Raw genomic sequence first — 9,610 nt, 5'->3', positions numbered from 1 at the left:
AGAGAGAAGAGAGAGAGAGAGAGAAGAGAGAGAGAGAGAGAGAGAGAGAGAGAGAGAGAGGAGAGAGAGAGAGAGAGAGAGAGAGAGAGAGAGAGAGAGAGAGAGAGAGAGAGGAGAGAGAGAGAGAGAGAGAGAGAGCTGGGTTTGAGATCGAGAGATGAGAGAGATAGCTGGGTGGAGATCAAGATTCGAGATGATATGGAGAAGAGAGAGCTTTGAGATGAGATGCCATGGAGAAGAGAGCTTCGAGATGAGATGAGTTGGGTTCGAGATGGAGAGATGGAGAGAGAGAGAGCGGGTTCGATGATAGAGAGAGAGAGAGAGAGAGTGGGTTCGAGATCGAGAGATGAGAGAGAGATAGCTGGGTTGGAGATCAAGATCCGAGAGAGAGAGAGCTGGAGAAGAGATGCGTCTAACGGGAAGAAAGGATGCGTCTGCGTCTATTAGGTTAGGTATTTTTGTAATTAGTGAATTAGGTTAAGGGCAAAACGGAAATTAGATTAAGTAGACGCGGAATTTAAGTCGCGATCGCTGGTTTTTTTGGCGGCTGACGCTGGACGCTGCGTTCGGACGCAGACGCAGACGCAGGTACCCGCGTCGATGAAACAAACAAACTTTAATGAAAAACAAAGCCGCAGACGCAGACGCCGGACCTGTCGATGAAACGACCAGCACTAATATTGGTTCTTTGGCACAGGGAGTACTTCATGATTGGTGTATAAATATTCACATTATACTTAAGTAACATATTGGAGATACTGTTCACTAGTTTTGCTATGGAGATGAAAACCTTTACATTGATCCGGTTGGTGAATGGGACTTGGATTGTGATATTAAACATATGAGCAAAGTGATGCTACGAAGTATACCATTAGTTTAGTGACAAATGTCATTTTATTATTATCGGTACCATATAGGGAGACAGGGGAACGGGGGCCCTTAGGCGTCCTGGTAATGGGGAGAGCAGGGTGTCCTTATACCCGAATATATTAGCTTTACGGAGCATTCACAATCTTGATTAAATGAGAGTTTTAAATTGGAATTGTAGAAGAGCAGGAAGTAAGTGGACCAAGTTATCTATGTGAGATTTGGTATAAGTATAAACCAGAATTTTTTATTTTATCCGAGACGAATCAAGACCCGGATTTCATTCAATATTTTCAACCACCATTGGATTTTGGATTTGATATTTGGTAACTGTGGACCGATAAGAAGGAGTGGTGGATTAGCTCTCTTTTATGATAATGAGTATCAGGTTAAGGTTCTATATACTAGTAACCGAATGATTGACGTGGAAGCAGTGACACATGGTAAAACAATTTTTCACTTTGTGTAAGGAGATCCAGTACTGAAACTAAGTGAACAAGTTTGGGAAAGATTAACGAGATATGGGCTTGCGCGATCGGAACCGTGGTTCATTATTGGTGACAAATGAAATTACAGAAAATCATGAAAAGGATGGAGGAGCACTGAGGAGTGCATAATCCTTCCATCCTTTTAATAATATGATAAGAAATAGTGGACTACTTGAATTCCGGCGAGGGCAGGGGGAACAAAATTTCATGGCAAGGAAGGAGGGAAAAGGGAAAGGAGCTGTGACGGTTCGATGCCAACTTGATCGTGCTCTAGCTAACGAAGAATGGCATACATTATTTTCTTGCTCTTATACAGAATATTTGGGGATGGTTTCCTCGGATCACCGTCCGGTAGTGGCGTATGTGGAAGATAAAGTGATCAAACGGAAAGGTCAATCGGGTTTGATAAAAGATAGATTGGCCAGGAAGGACTTATGGATTCAATAACCTCAGGATGGAGGGAATATAATGAAGGGGTGTACAGCGGATATAGTCAATAAGATCAGTAATTGTCGTCACGAAAATGTTCAATGGCGGAAAATAATCCACCATATGGGAATGAAAAGATAAATGAGCTTCAAAAGGCTCTAGAAGAGGTGCAGACAGATAATAATCGATCACTAGAGGATATTCTAGAGGTGTCTAGAAAATTACCCTATAAAGATGAAGAGGAGTATTGGCACCAGAAGAGTCAGAACATGTGGTACTCGTCTGGTGATCTTAATACACAATTTTATCATGCCCTCACAAGACAATGGCGAATCAGAAACAGGATTGTGGGATTACATGATGCTGCTGGAAGTTGGATTACGAAGGATGAAGGAATTGAAAGGGTTGCAATGGAGTATTTTGAGACTTTGTTTCGTACTTCATCACCTTCTGAATTTGATAGTTTTTTCGATGAGGTAATGTCGTCTATCACTACCCAGATGAATCAGCGGTTATTGAGACCAGAAACGGAAGAGGAGGTATGGCAAACTCTGTTTATGATGCATCCCGAAAAATCTCATGGACCGGATGGAATGACTGCCAAATTTTTCAGCATTCCTGGCATATTATCAAGATGGATCTGGTAGAGATGGTGAATAATTTCCTTACTACAGGAGAGCTGGATCCAAGGTTAAATATCACCAATATTTGCATGATTCCTAAGACGGAACGACCAACAAGGATGACGGAACTAAGGCCCATCAGTCTATGTGATGTGGGGTATAAGATCATCTCGAAGGTCTTATGTCAGAGGTTGAAGATATATCTTCCTTCCCTATATCCGAAACTCAATCTACATTTGTGGTGAGACGGTTAATTTCGGATAATATCCTTATAGCTCAGAAAATGTTTTATGGATTAAGAACTAAAGCATTTCAAGGGAAGTTTATGGCAATCAAAACAGATATGAGCAAAGCATATGATATGGTGGAATGAGATTTTATTAAAGCTTTACTTCATAAAATTGGATTTGCTCCCCATTGGATTAAGTTGATGATGGAATGTATATCATCAGTACTATTGAATATTTAACCAAGAGGACTTATAATCCACAAAGAGGTTTACGTCAAGGAGACCCCTTATCTCCCTACCTATTCTTTATGTGCGGAGGCGTTAATCGCAAATATAATAAAGGCAGAACGGGAAAAAAATTAATGGGGATGAAGGTAGCACGAGCGTGTCCAGCGATATCTCATTTATTATTTGCGGATGATAGTCTTTCTTTTGCAAAACACAGAAGAAAGAATGTCAAACCATTCTCAAGATTTTAAAGGAATATGAAGCGGTTTCAGGTCATTTAATAAATTTTCAAAAAACTTCAATTCAATTGGGCATAAGATTGAAGTTTTCAGTTTTATGCATGACCAGTTAACTAATAGAATCAATGGTTGGATTTTTTGGTTTTTTACTAAAGGAGGGAATGAGGTAATTATTAAATCAGTAGTTACTGCATTACCAAATCATGTGATGTCCTGCTATTCGGCTTCAAAGGCAATTGCAAAGAAACTCACGATTATAGTAGCTCAGTTTTGGTGGAGCCCAGGGAAAGTAGTAGAGGTTTACATTGGAATCATGGGATAAGGTATGTATAAATAAGGATGAAGGTGGACTGGGATTTAAGGATATTATGGATTTCAACACGGCCATGCTTGGTAAACAATTATGGAGGCTTATAGAAAAATCAAACACTCTATTTTCAAGAGTTTTCAAAGGTCGGTACTACAAAAACGCCTCACTCGTAGAACCGATTAAATCATATTCGCCGTCATATGGCTGGCAGATATTGTTTCGGCTAGATCTCTGGTTAGTAAAGGACTAATTAAACGGGTGCACTTATACCCAACCACTCGTCCGAGACCAGCAAATAAAATCAAGTGCACTTATACCCAAATCTTACAATTGACTCGCTTATAGATCAGACAACACGGATGTGGAATTCACAGGTAATTCATGCTTTGGTGATCCTCAGGATGTGAAAATTATTTGAAAGCATTCCACTAAGCAAAACTCAGATAGAAGATAGGAATGGATGGCATTTAACGAAAAATGGGAAATATACGTTAAGTCAGGATATCATGTGGAGAGAGTATACCCAGATCGATATAGGCAACACTAGTACTATAGACCTTACTATTTGGATTCAGTAGATATTTGAAGGATTTTTGCTGGAAAGTACGATGTCCACCAAAATAAAGCACTTTTATGGCAGTTGATATCAGGATGCATACTAGTTAGGGAAAATCTGCAGGTAAGAGGCATACAAGGTGATAAAGTTTGTGAAAGATGTGGAGCATTGGAGGAATCCATCAACCACGTTTTTTCGAATAATGTCCCCCTGCAGTACAGGCCTGGGCTCTCTCTAAGTACCCATCAAATCCTGGTTATTTTCCGACAAGTTCCTTATTTACAAATATTGATCATTTATTTTGGAGAGTGCTTCCAAAGATGGATGATAATCAGTTTGCTTGGATACTTTGGTACATCTGGAAAGGAAGGAATAATAAAGTGTTTAGTAATTTGGATATTGAACCCACATAAACTAGCGGACAAAGAATCTAAACTTTGGGCTGAGGCACATGTTCCAAAGGTACAGAGACCAGCACATCAAGAAGATACCACTTACATCCTGTCGATCCCTGGACGTTGGTGCTTTACAGATGGTTCTTGGAAGGATAAGGATAATTTTCTGGACAAGATTGGCATAGTACTTTGCCAGGTTTGATAGTTTGATGGGAGCAAAAATACTAGGGCAAGTCTTTCCCCCCTCCATACGGGAAATTGAAGCGTTAATTTGGGCAATGAAATGTATGATGAATCTACGTCAATATCAGGTTACATTTGCAACGAATTGTTCTCAATTGGTGAAGATGGTTTCAGAATCAAAAGAATAGCTGGCGTTTGCTACCTATTTAGAAGACATTAAAGCGCTGAAAAGGAAGCTTCCTCAGTTCATAGATTATTCATGTATCAAAAACGCAGAATGAATACAAAAGCGGATAAACTAGCACGTAGTGCAATGTCTCAGCCGTCTTACGTGGTTCACATGGATTCAGAGCTACCCGTTTGGTTTGCAGAGTCAATATAAATTTGTTTGTTGATGACAAAAAAAATAGAATAGAATTTTTTACAAAATCATATAATGTAAAGTTTTACTTAATGTTCATGTTTTAATAGATAAATATATTATTATATAAAGTTTGGTTCTTCAAAGTTACTAATTACATGATCGTTACATGTGTCAATAATTTTTATAAGATTGTGACATGTGTCAAAATATAATACAATTTTTTAAAGATTTAAAATAAATTTAGAAAAGGAAAAATTATTATTAAGAAAATTTCTTTTTAGTTTCTTAAGATTTTAGAAAAGGATTTTAATGTACATAGTCTGTACATGTCTTTAACATTTATTTATTTTTTTTATTTTTTTTTGTCAGCAACAAACGAGACTCATATAGACTCTGTAAACCAAACTGGTAGATCTGCATCCATATGGACTACAAACGAGGGTTGCTTCTTGCACTACGTGCTAGACTTTAACATTTATATATTGTTAATTATTGAATAGTAGTTTTAAAATCCTAAACAAAAAAATATTGTAAGTTATCTGAATGTATTTTTTCCTTTTTAAGAAAAAAACTAATTTTGGTTTTTAAAGATACTATAGAAATAAAATTATAAAAGAAAAATGTTATCTTTAAAACAAATTAAAACAAAATCAAATTATAAATCCTACAAATACAAAAAATTATTGGGTTTAAGCTTCCTATATTATTTTCACAAAATATAATAGTTATTTACAAGCAAAATATTATCTAAGTATTTTCTTTTAATTTCTTGATACATTCAATTTTTATTATCTTTATTATATCACATGATATAATTATCTAATATATATTTTTTAATTTTTTGATAAACTCAGTTTTTTATTATCCTTATTATATCATATGATGCTAACATAATTTTTTCAACTATAATGTTGGTGTCGTATATGAATATTTGGAAATATGATGAATATAATGACTATGTGTTTGAAATATAAGACAAAATATATAATCAATTAAAAAAATTTTTATCAAAAATAAATTAATTGTATGAAAATCTTAAACAAATGAAATTCTTTAATCAAAATAGTAAAGAAAATTATAAAATAAGTAACTTTCCTTTTTTTAATTATAAATAAAATAAATTTGTAAAAAATAATAATATTTTCCTATAAATAACTAACTTTCTTTTAATAGATAATTTTGTGTTCAAAAAATTATAAATAACAACAATAACTTTAAATGTTTCACGATATGATTTGAATGTGCCAAAAAAAAAATAGATTGTTAATATTCAATAAAATATGTCATTATTTTAAAATAACATCTTTTCCTAAGAACCAAAATAAAAGATATTTGTAAGATAATTTTTATAATCTTAACCAAATAAGATTTTCTTTAAATCATGACAAAAGATAATTTTAAATTAAAATGTTATTATAAAAATATATTATTGAAAAATAATGAATTCAGAAAATTATTAAACATTGGATAAGTTTAATAAAAAATTAAATTAGTAACAAGAAGATTTATAGTGTTGTCATTGACTCGATTAGTCTTATTTAACTTTTAATTTTTTTCGCTATTATTCTTACTTTGGGTTATATTCGGTGTAATTTTATAAATGTGAGTGTATCTCTGTCTCTAAGTACAAAGTTGATAACAATTCACATATACACCATAACTATAAAATACAATATACCTAAAATTTATTGTAAAAATAAGTTTTTAATTAAAAAATAAGTCTTAAGAATATATGCAGAAACAATCCAAAAAAAAATAATAAGATGGTTTTTTTTCAAATAAAACTCGTTGCAACGCAACGGGCTCATATCTAGTCACTAATAATTTGAGACAATAAATCATATTACTACATGTAAACTATAAAATATATTGTGTTTAAAAATATTATATTAAACTATTATTGATATAATAATGTTAAAATTGTATACCTCTAATCATGTAAATCAAAATATATATATGTATAAAATAAAAATTATTATCCGCACGGTTTTGCGCATCAAGATCTAGTTACTTTTTTTAAAGGAGAATACTATTAAATAATATTTATAATTACTTTTATTATTTTTTAATCGTTTTTGCTATTATATTAGTATATATATATGTTTTGATTATGAACCAAGTCAAATTTTAAATATATAATTGTCATTGTATGACATTTAATTTAATATATTACAACATAAAATCACAACTTCATTTTATGTGTGTGTGTTTTTAAGTTGGACCATCTCTTAAAAATTTATTTAAATGAAATTTTGTATACATATTTGAATTATTTGAACTATTTAAGAAAAAAAATCAAATAGATATCCCTATAATTTCGAGAAGTAATCAGTGATGACCTCAAGGATTTCATGTTCGTCAATTAAAAATCTAAGATATTGAAATTCTAATTTAATAATTTATCTATAATATATGAGTGAGTGAAATGAAATATGATAAAATCCTGGAATAATATCTATAATTTATCTATAGTATCTGCTCCACTAAAATAAAATGATAATATCCTGCCATCCTGGAAATTGAGTGATGCTAATATAATAGAATAACCTTTGCTAACTAAACTACCAAAACTTCAAGACCCATAAGTGAAATCTAAGTCGATGGCTTCTACTCTAACACAAACCACACAAACCATAAATAGTTTCCACCTCTTCATTCTATATAAGCATACGAATGAGTCATACTGATCATCATTCATTAGTAAATTAAGAAGATACATATAAGATGGCATTCTTCTAAGTATCTCCATGCTTCTCTTTCTCTCCTTCTCGTTCTTGTGTCCCCATATGGATAAAGCCCTGTGGTGAAAAAAAGACAGCTCCACGAACTTAGTTAGTCTTTTTTTGTCTTTAAATATATAAAGTCATAGCTATTTACTCTATTATTTTGATCTATTTAGAAATGTGTTTTGAACTTTTTTTTTTCTTTAATTTAGCTTGGTTTTAGTTCACAACTAACTATATCACATTAATTAATTTTTATAAACAGAAGATAAACCATTGTAGTTTTGTTTCCTGTCTTGTTTCGTTCAGACGACCGAAGTTTATGATAGATGACAAAATAAAACAATAAATATGTATTGTTTAAGTTGGGATTATGCGAATTGATATAGACAAATGTCCACTTTTACCAAACTTGGCGTGTGTAGTAATTAATTCGTTAAGTGGTTTTGGTGTAGAAGGCACAGAGCATCCCGATCAAACTGATGACGGTTGGAAGGAGCCTTCTCTTTCGCATCCCTCCATGCCCACCGTCCTTATGTAAGCCTCGTCCGATAAGAATTCCTCCCCGACGTCGTACACCTCCACCCCCTCCACGGCATTGAAGGTTTCCAAAAGGCAAAAACACATGGATACCAAAATATTTGGATGAAAATATATTTTCGTAATTCCTCACTATAAATGTAATTCTGAAATTTCTTTCAAAATAAAGAGATCATGCCACTCGGGATATGGTATGATGATATGTTGTTGTAAGTTTTAAGCTATTGTATGATGATATATTTGTTGATATTATTCAACGTAATAATATAGTTATGGATTTGTGTCGATAGAGAAAGTGGCAAAAAAGAAAAATTTTAAAGAAAGAAATGAGAAGATGTTTGATACGACACTATCTTTATATAAATGATATTTTCAAGTCACTTAAAATATTGTTTTCTCTCTGAGCGACAATAAAGCGACTCTTTATATTGACGGTTATCTAAATTTTTTCACCGTTACCGCTGCGTAGGCCGCCGGATTTCACTATTTCCTGCTTATTTTACTTTCTACTTTCAATTTGCTAGTATATGATATGTCTTCTTCATTACTCCCTCCATTTCTGAATAAGTGTCGTTGTAGAGAATTTTTTTCGCTACAAAATAAGTGTCGTTTTCGATTTTCAATGCAAAAATTTATTAGTTTTATTCAGTAATCTATTTTTCTATTGGTTGAAACATGGTTAGGTGTATTGGTAATTATGTTTTATATAGGGAAAGGAAAAAAATTAATTGGTTCCTTTAGTCCGTGTTTGCGCAGACCCAAAACGACACTTAATATGAAACGAGGGATATGTGGTGGGTGAACTGGAGTGTTTTCATCATCTCATCTTCCGTTTTCTGATGAAATGATAAGGGCTGAGGGCTGTCACTATCTCCATTAGTGATAGATTCTTGCTCGATCCTTTATTCGGTTATTGGCGTTATTCCTCGTCGTATTTGGCGTGTGTGTTTTCCCTTTAATAGGGTGGGTGTATGAATCTGGTCTCCTCCGTCATGAAGATCAAACTACCCATTTGGTTTAAAGGCCTTGACAGACGACGTGTCTTGACTTTGCCGAGATCGTGTCCTTGTTAAACATAGGCGAGTTTTGAGCATCTTACAAACACATCGTTTATGATATTGCTAAAGTTTAAGCCAAAGCAAAAGCTTATTATTACCAAAAAAGGAGTGTTAATCTTTACGTCTAATTTACGAACTCAGTAGTATTATATAGTCAAGCAAATTAATTTGGGTTATTCACTAGTCAATTAAAAATCTAAGATATTGAAATTCTAATTAATAATTATCTATCTAAATATATATGAGTGAAATGAAATATGATAAAATCCTGGAATAATATCTATTAATTTATCTATAGTATCTGCTCCACTAAAAAATAAAATGATAATATCCTGCCATCCTGGAAATGAGTGATGCTAATATAATAGAATAAAACTT

At 33.2% G+C, this 9,610-nt stretch overlaps 1 long non-coding RNA gene across 1 annotated transcript; it reads left to right on the top strand.

Moving 5' to 3' along the window:
* Positions 1 to 7,686: 7,686 nt before the first annotated feature.
* LOC125602575 lies at positions 7,687 to 8,250 on the top strand. Its single transcript, XR_007334927.1, has 2 exons — positions 7,687 to 7,742; positions 8,090 to 8,250. It is a non-coding gene; the product is annotated as an uncharacterized LOC125602575 (long non-coding RNA).
* The last annotated feature ends 1,360 nt before the right edge of the window (positions 8,251 to 9,610 follow it).

The sequence above is a fragment of the Brassica napus genome, unplaced genomic scaffold (genome assembly GCF_020379485.1).
Source record: "Brassica napus cultivar Da-Ae unplaced genomic scaffold, Da-Ae ScsIHWf_2908;HRSCAF=3693, whole genome shotgun sequence".
Classification (NCBI taxonomy): domain Eukaryota; kingdom Viridiplantae; phylum Streptophyta; class Magnoliopsida; order Brassicales; family Brassicaceae; genus Brassica; species Brassica napus.
This window is presented reverse-complemented; position numbering and strand designations above follow the sequence as displayed.